Source organism: Oryza glaberrima, chromosome 4 (genome assembly GCF_000147395.1).
Source record: "Oryza glaberrima chromosome 4, OglaRS2, whole genome shotgun sequence".
Classification (NCBI taxonomy): Eukaryota; Viridiplantae; Streptophyta; class Magnoliopsida; order Poales; family Poaceae; genus Oryza; species Oryza glaberrima.
In genome coordinates this window covers 21,881,026-21,896,058 of record NC_068329.1, presented here as the reverse complement: position 1 = coordinate 21,896,058, position 15,033 = coordinate 21,881,026, and the positions used below count along the sequence as shown (strand labels likewise).

The 15,033-nt window shown below is 44.4% G+C and overlaps 1 long non-coding RNA gene across 1 annotated transcript; it reads right to left on the bottom strand.

Annotated features, from left to right (window-relative positions):
* Positions 1–2,003: 2,003 nt before the first annotated feature.
* LOC127771684 (uncharacterized) lies at positions 2,004–5,473 on the bottom strand. The gene is made up of 4 exons (XR_008017189.1): positions 5,028–5,473; positions 4,707–4,912; positions 4,338–4,614; positions 2,004–2,296 (listed from the first exon to the last, which is right to left on the bottom strand). It is a non-coding gene; the product is annotated as an uncharacterized LOC127771684 (long non-coding RNA).
* Positions 5,474–15,033: the final 9,560 nt, after the last annotated feature.

The following is a 15,033-nucleotide window of genomic DNA, read 5'->3' as shown; positions in this document are numbered from 1 at the left end:
CTCAACACAGAGCATACAGAAATTAATGACTGGACACCTGAAAATTCAGACGAGTATGAAAATTATGTGATAAATGCATCGAAAAACAACATTCTGGCAGGTTACCAATATCCAATGGGCGGTCTGGCCCAGCAGCAGGGTGTTGACAACAAGCAGCATCAACTTTGCAATCAGCTATGGTTTCCCTTGGTGAGGAATACACTCAAACACCTTTCAAAACAATAACATCTGAATGGGATAGATTGAAGCATCATTAATGAGGCAAGAAAATGAAAAACTGCCATGGTTTCCAAGTATGACATCCAGAAGCAATATAGGAGTTAATCTTTAGAGCATAACATAAGGACACAGATTCTCACTGTCACCAGTCTCACCTCAGCCAAATCGATGCAACCAACCTTGCCAAAATAAATACTAACACTAAGGGTGTGTTTAGTTTACACCAAAATTAAAAGTTTGGTTGAAATTGAAACGATGTGACAGAAAAGTTGAAAATTTGTGTGTGGGGGAAAGTTTTTATGTGATGGAAAAGTTGAAAGTTTGAAGAAAAATTTTTAAAGTAAAATCGGCCTAAATAGCTACTCCCTCTGTTACAAGTTATAAGACGTCCTGGGATTTGAATTTCAAATTAAGGAAGCGATGAATTCCCCTTTATGCCCCCGATGTCCCTTTCTTCTCCCCTCCATTGCTCGGAGCCTCGGAGGTAGTAGTAGCTCGCAGACACGCAGGGGCCGCGTCGCCGGCGGCGGCGGCGGCCACGCACCTCCTCGGCACCAAGCTCCCCGGCACGCACTCCGATGGCCGGCACTGCACACTCCTCGACGCGCACTCCAGCGACGCGGCGCAGAACGCCTCGCCTCGCAGCCTCCTCGGTGCGCACTCCGGCGACGCGGCACGGCACGGGACGCCTCGCCTCACAGAACACCTGCTTCAGCCAAACTCCGGCGTGCTTCGCTTCTCAACGCACGCCCACGTCGACTAGTTTGAGCCCGACAAGTCCGGCAGCGACCTCCCCCAAGTTTCAGAGCTCCCTTTCCACAAGTTTCTGCTTCGCGTGTGCGTCATCACGTCAAGCTCCATGGCGGCGATTCATCTCTTTGACCTCAACGCTCCTCCTCCTCCTGAAGACGGTGACGAACTTCGAGGAGGCGAAGCCGTAGCTGACGAGGCTGGAGTCAACATTGCTGGGGATGAAGGTGGAGGAGGTGCTGTAGCTGACGAGGAAATAGCTCAGAATGCAGGCAACATTGCTTCGGATGAAGGTGATTCATCTCGCTAAGGATGTTGGAGTATTTCAGATTTTTGAAGTTCTGAAATGTTTGAAATTATTCACAGTTCACATTTTATTTTTATGAAGTTCTGAAATTCTGAAATGTCTGAAATGGAGTACTGAAGATGTTGTACTGTATTCTTCACTCTGGAATGTCTTAACTGATGATGCCATTCAAACGCCATGTTAAGAATCATCAACCAAACATCATGTTAATATACTGAAATTTTCAGAGTACTATTCCTAAATGTCTGTACATCACTTCATGAAATGTCTGTAGAATACTGAAATTTTTACTCCGTAGAATACTATGAGTACATGTTGATCATTGTATTCCACTTCAGAAATGAGGGAGTAGTCTCTGAAATTTCCAGAAATCATGGATGTTGATCATTGTATTCCACTTCAGAAATGAGGGAGTATTCTCTGAAATTTCCAGAAATCATGGAGTAAAAACCCTGAAAGCTTGACTAAAATCTTTTGGATACTGTAAAAAAAATTTCATGGTATTGTTGGAGAACCCCTGAAATTCTGCAATTCCTAGATGTGTACTCTTTCCTCTGAAATGGAGTAGATGTTGTACTCTTGCCTCTAAAATCTGGAGAACTCATGCTTGTTCAGTTTGTAGGTTCAATGATATAACCAGGAGTAGCTCATGACTCAATTTGCCAAACAGATACACTGTCAGATCGATTCATTCATTCATTCTGCTCCCAATAGTTCAACAACTGTATTTACAACATGTTATAAACTGCATTATCAAATTCTGCTCCCAACATGTTACAGTCTCAAAAAGAAGTTACAAACTGCATTTACAAAAGGAAGATACAAACTGCATTATCAAATTGTGATGATGGAAGCCTCCTACTCATTGACAAGCCTCCACATGGTTTATGTTGGTATACAAGCTGATCTATACATGTTGTAGAGTTTCCTTCTGCTGTGCCTGTACACTTGAATGCATGTACTGTTGTACACATACTCCTGCTGCCATTTGTTTATTTCCCTGTGCCTGAAGTTCTTGAACTGAAATAAAGAGTGAAACAAAAAAAAAGTTAATTGTCTATCCATGTTAATTGTCCATCAACTCCAGAATCCTAGTACTCCTACTCTCCCACTCCTAGTAACATGTTAACAGTGGTACATGTTGATTTGACATTCTGCTACTCTAAGTACATGTTGATATGTAATTCATGTTTTGATTACCTATATTAATTCTAGTACTCCTAGTCCTAGTACAACTGCTTATCCATATTATTTTGAATCTTGTTAATTTGATTTAATATATTTGTCCTGTTTCATTCATGCCCTTGTAGGTGTTCAACCACAAGAGAGAAAGATAAGGAGATGGTTATCAGACAAAGAAAGATATGCTGTTTACATAGCATTACATGCTAAAAGCAAAGGTGGCAGATTAGAGAAGGACACCACAAAAAAGGTTGCAGAATATTTCAATGTAGGTATTCAAGTTATTCAAAGGATTTGGAAGCATGCAAGGGAACAGGTTGCACTCGGGCTCAAGGTTGATGTTGACAACAGAAAAACTAGACGCTGTGGACCCAACAAGATGGAAATTGATCTCTCAAAAATCGCTACAATTCCGCTGAATAGAAGATCTAATTTAAGGTCACTTGCAAACTCTTTGGGTGTGAGTATTTCAACAGTGCACCAAAAATTCAAGCTGGGTAAGATAAGACGCCACTCCAATACGTTGAAGCCATACTTGAGGGAGGAAAATAAGAGAGAAAGGGTGAAATTCTGCATTTCAATGTTAGAGCTTGGTGATATTGAGCCTAGATTCATGACCATGCACAACATAGTCCATATTGATGAAAAGTGGTTGATATGACTAAAAGGAAGAAGACCTACTATCTCCTGCCAGAAGAAGAAGATCCTTTGCGGACTGTTCAAAATAAGAATAGCATCGGTAAAGTTATGTTCCTAACTGCAATAGCCAGGCCCAGATTTGACGAGGAAGGGAATGTGACTTTTTCTGGCAAGATTGGCACGTGGCCATTTGTTAAAGAGGTGAGTTTGAGTTCATCATTTCAAATGACTTACTCTATGTTCTGATCTGAACTCTTTATGAATTGGTTTCAGGTTCCAGCTATAAGAAAGAGTCGCAACAGAACCAGAGGGACTTTAGAGACAAAATCTATCATAGTCAACAGGGATGTCATGAGGCAATTCTTGATTGAAAAAGTAATTCCAGCTATTCAGTCATTGTGGCCAGAAGAGGACATTGGGGATACAATTTATATCCAACAGGACAACGCTAGAACACATGTCCCTCCAAATGACCCACACTTCCTACAAGCAGTGGCTGCAACAGGACTAAACATTCAGCTGAAACAACCCTCAAATTCACCAGATATGAATGTGTTAGATTTAGGATTCTTTAGCTCCATTCAATCATTAACTAATTGCTCAAGTCCAAAAACTATTCAAGAACTAATTCATGCTGTCCAAGAAGAATTTGATGGTTATGAAGCTTCAAAAATAAACAGAGTGTTCCTAACTCTACAGCTGTGCATGCTAGAAGTGATGAAAGATAATGGAGGAAATAGGTACAAAATCCCACATATGAATAAGCAAGCTTTGGAAAGAGAAGGAAGGTTACCATCTTGGCTATCATGTGATGCTAGAGTCTACGAGAAGGCGTTGGACTGTCTAGAACAAGTTGGTTAGAGCAATGGCTTAGGACACTATTGTGATGGAGAGTAGAAAAGTCGCAAATACTGATGTATAGGAGAAAAGTTGCAAATACTGCTGATATAAGGGAGAAAACTACATGAAAGTACAAATACTGATGTAAAGGAGTAACTCTGGTGTTGTTCTGGTTTATTGTCATGCACAACATATGTTCTAAAGTTTGTTTTGGAAAACAAAGTTTGGATTGCAAGTTTGGTAGGCTATTCTGTTGTCTTTTCATTGAGTGCCTCATTTTTATGGTCTCTGAAATTGAATGGATACATGAATCATGGTGTCATTCTGTCATGTATGATGTTCAATGGAGTATGAATCGAGTACGTTGAATCCCAGGAAAGGGATTAAATAGGCTACTTACAGTAAGATGCAGAATTGCCACTTACAGTAACACTGTTTTACTCCCTTGCAGTATTAATACTCCCTTACAGGAACACTGTTTTACTCCCTTGTAGGAGTAATCCATGTACTCCTACTCCCTTGCATACAGTCCAAATGGTTGTGCTATGAAAAACCTGAAACTATATTGATTGAACATTGTGAAATTGGCTGAAGAAACATTACCTCCATTGACATTTGACCTCTGTCGTCACCTCCTCCTTGAGATGCAAGAGCCCATGGTTGTCAACTCACCGCATCTGGATCAACCAACCAAGAAGACAAGTTTATACATTAAATTTGTAGAGTTGGCACCATTAAAAAAAACTGCACTTTCAAGAACATCAATTACCCTCAAATCAACCAATCCAGACATCCAGTGACCTCCAATTTAGCAAACTCATTAGCACCAATTCTATAAAAGAAAATTGCTATAGCATGAACCAGAAGCAATACTCCATTCCAATTCTTCCTTGCTGCTCCTTTGACAGATGGACAGAGCTCTCCTACACCAGCAGACGGGCGCCGCTGCTGCTGGCCACGGATCCAACAATGACGCTGCAGCCACAGATCCAACAAATTCTCTGTTTATACAATTGCAGCAGGCACGATCATCTTGTTCATGCCAAGAACAAAGAGTGTTCTTGTTCTTGCCAAGAGCAAAGAAATATACCAGGGGATGAACGAGCAGCCGCCGCCGAGGTCGCAGAAGTGGAGGTCGTTGGCGAAGCTGCTCGACGCCGACGATACGGCAGGGTCTGCTTGGCGCCGATGGAGGTCGTTCAGCTCGATGTCGCCGCCCACCGCCAGATCTGGTGGGCCCCGAGGCCGCCGCAGACGGCCGATATAGCCGACCACGAGGCATCTGCCGGTGCTCTTGCTCTTCCCTAGGAAGACGCCGTTAGATCTGGCGCTGGCCGAGCCCTAGCTCCGTGCTCCGCCGCCGGGAACATGGAAGCGCCGCCGTGCCCGCCTTCCCGAGAAGCGGCGGATTCCTGGAACGCGAAGAGGAGCGCGACCGAGACAGAATCTGCACGGTTTTTTTTTTTGTTTTGAGAGTGAGGGAATCTGCACAGATCTATTAGCAAATCACACAAGGGCACGAAGAGGACGACGGTTCTAGCAGAGGCTGTGTTTAGATACAGAGTTTGGATCCAAACTTCCGTCCTTTTTTATCATATTAATATGTCATACACACACAACTCTACAGTTAAATCATCTTTGATTTCAATCAAAATCTAAACTTTACACAGAACTAAACACAGCCAAAATATACTCCTACAGATCAAGATCAAGAGGCACGAAGATGCCAAAAGACCCACCTTTGAGCACCGATCGAAAGGCCGGAGCCCACCCTCTTCCTCGAACAGTTTAGCCCAGCCCAAAGAAAATATCACAAAAACGCAAAAAAGAAAAGAAAAACAAACAGCAATTCAATCAAACAGTAGAAAGAAGAAATTCATATAGGATAACTTCTCATTAACGTCTCCAGATTCAAGATACTTCTTGTTCATTCTCCTTCTACTACAAACTACCAGCCGATCCACTGCCTTTTTCCTACTACATACTACTTTGCATGGCCGATTATGCTTTGTTTTGCGTTGCGTGGCTTCGGTGCCACTACACCCTCCTCACTTGCAGAACGATCTTGTCAGTTGCACTCGCCCTCACGCTGCCGGAGGATCGGACTCCGGCGCGTGCACGGGCGCCGCCGGCACATGGCCCTCCTGGCCCATGACTGGCGCCTGCTCCTGGGCCGCCACGGGCAGGTCCACCCCGTCGCCGGCGACCTGGTGGCCCAGCTGCTCCGCGGGCTGCTGCACCTCAGAAGAATGCAGAGAATAGGATCCACGGCTATGAGAGAAAGCAAACTATACTAGCTTCCTGCTGCCGATTAGTTGGAGGGAAAGTTAAAAATAGTCTTAAGAATTATAGAGCACGACAGCATTCATATGAATGTTCTTAAAAAACAATATTTTTATTTATCATATTTTGACTAGAACTTCAGTTCTTTCACTTCGACACGTCTTCCCGGGAGCTCCCCCTGTGAGTCGTGGGCGTGGCCAGCAGGTTGGGCGCCCGGCTGGCCTTTGCCATTCGGTTGTACGCTTGATTGAGGCCACTCACGTGTCCCCCGCGCGGTGCAGCGCCGGCGACCGACGAGTTGGCGCCCTTGGGAGGGCCGCGGCAAGAACGGGGCATGGTTGGAACGATTAGAACGAGATGTGAACAAAATTTATGTGGATTTATGGCTGTTTATAGAGTGAAATACATGGCCAGTCCCCTAAATTTGTGTGGTGGTGTCACTTAAGTCTGTGGACTAAAAAATTGCATGTTTAGATATGTGAACTTGGTTTAATGTATCACACCCAGTCCAATCGTTCTTTGACCACGTTTGACCACCAACATGGTATGTCACATAGGCAACACTTTTGCTCTTAGCCACCTCCGCATCACAACACGTCGCATATATCTCTTTGTAACTATATACTGACACCAGAATCCCCAAAAAAAATACTTAAAATGTTCTTCCCCAAAAAAAGAAAATGTCGTCTCCCGCACAACAGGCACCTGAGCAACAACACCTTCTTCCGGTGACTTCAAGACGAGGACGAGCTTGGAGAATCCATGGACCTCCCGCCGCTAATCCGACCGCACTGTGTCATCGCTAATCCCGCTGCACTGCGTTGCCTCCTGCCGCTGAGGCCCCCACAACCACTACCTCTCGGCCTTCTTCCGCTAACCTCACCGACTCACTGTCGAAACCTTAGCTGATTTAGGGATATTTTGGAGGATTGGGTTTGTAACAGCCCTCCCTCCAGAACCGCGTAGCCCAGCCAACCGACGAGCGGGCCCACTTACACACACCACCCCATTTACACTTTCGTCCTCGCTTCGTGTAAAAGGGTTAACCCCGGAGTGATGTGGTTGGAGGGAAGAGGCCTTATAAGTCGGTTCCACTCGTGCTAAACTAGCGATGTGGTACTAAACATGCGCACACAGCTCACATGGGCCACAGAGGCCTAATCCTTATTGAGCCGGGATGTCACAGGGTTGAAATGCACTCATCAGGGCAAGTTATGTGCAAAGATATATATGGAGGGGGGCTGATCCAAACACCACCTAGAGCAATCATTGCACGCCTTCACATACATCGGATGTTTGGACGCTAATTTATAGTATTAAACATAGACTAATTACAAAATTAACTGTATAAATGAGAGCTAATTCGCGTGACATTTTTTTAAGCCTAATTAATATCATAATTAGCACAGGTTTATTGTAGCATCACATAGTCTAATCATGGATTAATTAGGCTCAATAGATTCGTCTCGTGAATTAGTCGAGGGTTATCGAATAGGTTTTGTCATTAGTCTATATTTAATACTTCTAATTAGTGTCCTAACATCTGATGTGACAGTACTAAAAATATAGTCCATGTGATCCAAACAGACCCTTATACATAAAGTTTGTTCTTACATAAATAAGATGGTGAATCACAAAGTTATTTTGAGACAGGTGAGAATATGCATTTGTCTTTCACTTTAACACCCTATTTTGAAGCCTAACAATTAAACTGACCATCATTTTTGAAGTTTGCTCAATGAACCCGCTTTTCAAAATTGTAATAACCATTTGACCATACATTTACTCCACCATTAGAGATTCATTTAGAATACAAAAGAAAATGTATCTACTACCCTGAACTGACAAAAAGCCCTTATTACACATCAGCCATATCCCCGACCTTGTCTAGTCCCAACCCAGTTCAGTTCCATGGCTAGGCGGCAAGGAGGGAGTTGCCGTGGGCTAGGGCAGAGGGAGCGGCGGTGGCGCACATGCGGAGGGAGGGAGTGGCATCCTATGCGGTTTGGGAGCTCGCCAACAGGCGACTAGGGAAGCAAAGGCCGGTGGGCGGAGAGAGAGCGAGCGGCGAGCGACGACCAGTGCATGTTGGGTGGATGGAGGCATGTGGTGCGGGGAGGAAGGCGGAGGCCCACGGACAAGTGGAGCCACAGGCCTAGCTCGCACAGTCGACTACCGTCTTTAACCTTCGGAATATGGTTTTGTGCCGTACGATGCTGGAGCCGATCCTACCCATAAAGTTCGGCTGAATTTTCTCGATCTCCCAAAATTGGTTAAGGAATTTTGATCCGATAAAATGGTCGGGAAAGCTCAACGGCCAGCCATCATCGACGAATGTTAAATGGAGATTAAATCCGACGAATTAAAATCGAGTTGAAAGGGGAAACCATGGAGAAAATGATGAAGGATGAGTAGAGAATCGATTTTTGCGATCAATTGGAGGGGGGAAACGACGCATGCATGGGAAGAAAGATCGATGTGGAGGCAACATTAGGGTCCGGCCCGGCGAAAAAAAGGGCAAATAAAAAAACAAGTGGATGAAAACCGAACTGCGGTGTGAAAAAACACTGACGGAAAAAACCGGATAGAAAAAAAACCGCAAGCCTACCAAAAAACGCTTGCGCAATAAAACAAACTGGCGAGGATAAAATATATGTTTTTTTTGTTAGGCCAGCAATACACCAATAGGATAGGAAAAAAACTTGCTATAAAGTTGACATAACAAAATATTTTTTACATGTTTTTATGAATAATTGTACAACAATATAAAGTAGGTTGCTATGGTCTTGGAGTTCTATTGTTGTTTTCAAGGCCTAGAAAACCAACAAGAATATGAAGAAGGATCATTGTAAAAGAAATAATATTAGGCGATGTTCAAGATATCTTATATTTTCATAGAAAGATTATTACACAAGATAAAAATATCACAAACATAAAGCCAAGTACATGCCTCTTGCTAACTAATCTCAATGTCCCCATAATTATAGGGGAAAGGCTTCCAGTTTTCTCCGCATTATCTTCTCTCATGTTGCATTCGTGTGCTTTAATTTTCCGTAACTTTTTCAGAAACTCGTTGTTGTTGTCCAAAGGACTCCGGACTGTAAACTGAAAACATTTCATATTTGATTGCAGATAAAATAGGCCAATTTCCACACGACGACTCTTGTACCTTCTGAGTATATTGTTTAATGCGGCATGCAATTTATTAAAAATAGGGATGTTCTGCCTATACGCTGACCATGTGCGAAGGCCGCACCCATGGTAAAAAAATGCTGTAATCATCCTTGTCTCGGTACGAAGCTCAATCTCGCGCCACAGTGACGTGGATTTAACCATAACTTGCTCAGCCAATGCCTTCGTGCCATACTCATCACGAACACAAAACCTAAATTTCTTCTTAGGAATCTTGAATCCAACATTCCGTTTTTCTTTCCTGTACATAAGCGAGAAAGAGAAAACAAAAAAAAAAGGTCACATTAGCGATCGTTATCCGTATTTCTTCATGAAAAAAAAAAATCTGCACATGTATATACCTGTCACCAGTAGTTATCTTCATGTCAACACACAAAACACGAAAATTCTTGTTCGCTAGCTGCTGCCTTTTATATGGGTGAAGGGTGTACAGCTATGTGGATTGTTAAATTCATTAATTCAGGTATCCTGCTCGGTCTCGCTAACAAACATATGATCCGACCCGTTAAGAGACGGGTGATTAATAATAATTAAGGCAACAACCAAACTCATCCAATCTGCTTGCGGCCCAAGTCTCCAACTAAGTCTCGGATATGTTCCACGCTTTCACGCGGGTCGGCCGCCGGCGACCGCGGCGAGCAGAGCGCGCAGTGCAGCAGAGAACCTGTCGGGTACTCGGGTGGCTGGGCTGACAGGTGGGGACCTTCGTGTGAGAAGCACGCGTACGCATCATGGCCTTGACGCGGAGCGAGCAAAATATTGCAGGCACCATCTAGCACACCGCGCACGAGAGCCGTCCGATCTACTATATCAAACCTCCCTACGCGCAAACGGCTCACGTGATAGGTATATGAGGTATCGATGGAACCGGTCGCGGCTAGCCGGCTAGTACAGCTACAAACAAGCACCCACTCCCGTCACAGCATTACATGGGGTACACGGTAGATTATTTTGGAGAAGAAAAACGAAATTGCTAACCTTCTTTCGACAGATTTTGCATCCCCAAATCTTACAGATTTTAGGACACCAGATGGGTTTCGAGATTCGTGCATCACGCCTTCTCCTCCAACTCCGGCGACCTCCTCTTTTTCTCCGGCGCCGGCGAGAATCCTACGGGTTAGGATCCCGGGGTGGGGTGGGGGTGGGAAGGGGAGAGGGAGGGGAGGAGTTCGCCGGCTCTAGAAGGATGGCTGGGGGAGGCGGCAGCCCGGTGGTGGGCGGCGGATCGGGCGGGCGGCGAGGCGCCGGCAGCGCCGCAGGGCTGGAGGAGGGTGGTGGGCCGGCGTCGGTGGCGGGGGCACCTCGCCGCCGACGGCTCGAGGAGGAAGGGGGGGAGGGGAGGGTCTCGCCGGCGCCATTGACGTCCTTCGGCCAGCCGGCGAGGCGGGCGGTGGCGGTGGATCGGGCGGAGGAGTAGCGATGGGAGGGGTGCGGACGCACGACGGGAGGGGAACAGGAGGATGAGAGGTAGGGTTAATGCATCTGCACGAATATTAAAACACATCCAACGGTCCAAAATTTGAAAGATGGGAGGTGGGATTTTCTGTCAACAGATGTATAGACATCCCAAAAAAAACAGAGAAACTTATAGAGGATTGTAGAGCTTCGGATGCATCGTAGGAGTCCACCAATAACTACTGTTGCATGCGAAAGGTTCTTGGTGCTAAGAGATGTCAACGTCAGAACGATACCTTCAAGAAGGAGAATGATGCCTAATGGCTAATGGCTTCGTCGTCATCATGTCGGCCCATGTCACTTTTGGAAATACAATCTGTATTTGAGTCGAGTTTTAACTTCATTCGTCTTTGGACATATAGAAGGAGTCATATAAGAAATCTAAATAAAAAATTCGCATGCTAACTTGAGATGATCGGACTTCTAATTGCAACTCATGATTTTCTAGAAAAATATATATCCAAGCGAATTCCCACAGTGAATTTCACCTTAACTAAATTGTATGATGATAATAAGATAACCTTTACCCGTTGCATCGCACGGACTTTTTTTAAGTAAAAATAAAAACTATGGAAAGAAGAGACCATCTAAAACCCAACATGAGATTAATTAAAATTTAAAATAAAAAAATAAAATAAATTCCAAAATAACTGGCATGTACTCCCTGGCCGTATTCCGGTAGTACAGGTTCTGGCACGGCCGGGTCATACACAGGTAGAGACTAGAGACGGCAAATTGTGCAGAGTGGAAGGCGAGTTTAGTAGCCTCGCGAGCCTGCACTGCATGCGACGCCGCGGAACGAGCCCGTGCACCTGTCGCCTGTGCGCGGCTGTTGCAGAGACAACGGACTGGATCTTTGCCAATGCTTTCAATGGGCCAGACCAAAATAACGAGCAGGCCAGCCTTTCGTTTGGTTCTGATCCCTGATACGCGTGAACTGTCGCCGTGGGGCGTGGGCTGTGGCTGAATTTGTATAGGAAAAGGTCCACTTTATGTCCCTTAATCATAGGTCGAGTTTCTTCCTCAATCATAAGATTGGGTCGAGTCTCTCAGTAGTATTAAGATTGTTTTGGCTCACATGATGTCGGTATAACATGTTTACTTGGTCTTCGTCTCACGTGAAATTTATTACATGGCACTAAAAGAAAATATAAAAAACACTAGTGGGATCTACGTGTCATTTGGAATCTGGTCAGAAAAAATTAAAACAAATATTAGGCCCACGTAATAGTGGGTGCCCTAGTTAAGAAAACAAAAAATTATAGCGAGACCCATAAATCATTGCCCCTCTTCTCTCCCTCCATCCCTTCTCTCTCTTTCTTAGTGGCCACCAGCACACGATTGTACACCCAAATATTGCGTGTGGTGCAGTTGCTACTTTATCTTGACGACGGTGTATTGTGCCACGTCGCTTGTGCCCAACACATTGACGACGGTGTCATGTACCAACAACAATCGGCGCCTTCGATTCATGAGCATCACCTGAACACCATCCCAAACAGCCTCACTAGGACGGCAGCTGTGTTCTTAAGGACGAGGTGTTGTGATAGTAGAACGATGTGGTGACATCGAGCACTGAGAGCGATAGCGCGAGGCCGGCGGTGGGGATGGTGTGGCTGACCCCTACCCGACTTTCTCTTGGACATAGACGAGCATGAGAATGGCGACGAGGCTATTAGCGAAGAAGTCGGACATCTTTGTGTCCTTTGCCGTGCATACCACCGATGTGCATCTTCTCTTCACCATATATACTCTGACCAACCATATATATAGAAATATATGTATTTAAGTTGTATTTTAAGTAGTTGTCTTGCTTTTAATTAAACCGTAAATTTATAATTTGTAATCATTTATCCTGCAACTTTTATAGTTTCTTTGAAACAAAAGCTAGAATAATTTTCATTATAAAATAACTTAGCTAGTTATGTGCACAATGCATTGTGCGGTATGGCATGTGCAAACACCAACTTATATTCGTGAGCTTCTATTAAACAATTGTAACTTGATTTCATAATCAATAGAGCTCACATTTTCCTTATAAAACTTTCTATTTATGAAAATATATCAGAGTGGGACTTAGATGCAGTAGAGATGGGATTTTTTTAAATATAATGCAGATATGGAAATAAATAAAGCATAATTACATTTGGGCATGGGGAATATGTGAGGTAGTATCAAACACCTGCTCAATACGGATTTGCATCTTATCTTATAAATCCAAACGAGAAAAAGATAGCAAAGACCATAAATTGAAACCAAGCTAGTCTCTAATGATTAAAAGCGGAGCCATTCTCATTCCTCCTCCCAGCGCTACAAATGGTTAGGTCTCAATTATGCTTATATCCCTTCTTCCACTCTATAGACCATAAGAGGTTGGATCTCAATTCATCGTCCTAACCCATCCCTAGTCATATGTACTCGTGCAATCGAGTCTATGGGCTTGTTGCAATAAACGTTATTAGTATGGTAAACAAGGGGGAATCACAAACATACAAAAACAATATCTAACACCTGTAAAATATACTTTAAATCATGACCTATCCACCACCTCACTCAACTATATATTCCTAGTCGTTATTTAAGGGAGGAGTTTCTGACAACCATATCCACTCTACTATTATAAGGATTAAGATGTTTTTGTCGGTACTTTGGTACGCCATCCGTGTATGAGTCGGCTTTTAAGTTTGTTCACTTTTCAAAATACAGATCTGTATTTGAGTCGGTTTTTAAAGTTCGTTCACTTTTGGAAATACAGAAGGAGTCGTATAGGAAATCTCTTTAAAAAAAACTCACGTGCTAACTTTAGATGGTCGGACTCCTAATTGTAACTCATGGTTTTCTAAAAAATATATATATATCCAAGCGAATTCTCAGAGTGAATTTCACCTTAACTAAATCGTATAATAAGTAATAACGATAAGATTAAAATAGCTTTCACCCGTTGCATTGCACGGACATTTTTTCTAGTCTTATATAAAATGCCTAACCCCTTCAAACTGTTCATGTTTTTACCAAAAGTCTAGAAAATAAATTCAAAGTAAAAAGTAAAAAAAAACTTTTAGAATTTATGAATTCTTATCAGCTGCTTTTGAGAATTTCAAGCTTCTAAGACAATTTCTAAGCCTAGATACATTTTTTCGAACGGTCAGGCCGTTGCCGACGTTTTATATAAAGAAGAAGGTGTCTCATTTTAAGGAGAAAACGAGACCAAACCTTACAATGCACAGTTAATTAGGGAAAAACTAGGCGAAAACCACAACACTCTAACCTAAGCTACCGACACCATGGAAAAAGGAAAAATGGCGGAGCCCAAAACAGCTATCGATAAATAGCTTGTAAGCGATACAAAGGCTTCGACTTCATGAGGCAAATGTTATCGTTGCCGGGCTTGTCTCCTAGCGACACAACAGCTTCGACTCCACAGCTATCACAACATCGTTGCCAAATGCATCACAGGAAACAAGCAAGACATCGATTGTCCACTTTGAACATCAGCCCAAATCACCAGAGCACCACTTCTTGAACGCAGCTAACACCAACGCCCCTCGAAAACTGCAACATGTTATCGTTGCCAAGCTTCATTGCACCCTAACAAAGCAGCTCCGACTTCACCTAGAAGAAAACGAAGAAAGTTATACGCTCGCCACATCAAGAACGGAACCTAGGAGACGAAGGCCTCGCCGAAAAGCTAGGCTTACAGAGCTTCGACGCGGGGTCCACGAACGACCATCCTTGCATGGGAAAGGTTCTTGGTAGTGAGGGAGACGCCATAACGACGCCTCCAAGGAGGGGAACGACGCCTCCAACCAAAGGCCAGCCAAGGCTTTTGCCAGCGTCATCCAAAACCATCCAATCCACCCGTGCAACAAACGTCGCCGGACCACCACATCGTCTCTCCAGCCGCCAAGCCTAGCCCACCACCCACAGCTCAGGCAGGCTCACCAGTCCGCCGAGCCGCCAAGCCTCCACCATCCACTGCAGCATCGACCACCGGCCGAGGCGGCCATGGGACCGGCCGTCGAGGCTCGGCCAGCCATCGGGACCACGAGCGCCCCGCTGCGCCGCGTCAAGACGCCAGTGGGCGCAGCCGGTGGCCACCACTTCCTCCGCGCACAAGGGCCTCCCGCAAACCGCCGGTGGGCGCACCCGCCCCCCGCCTCCGTTGC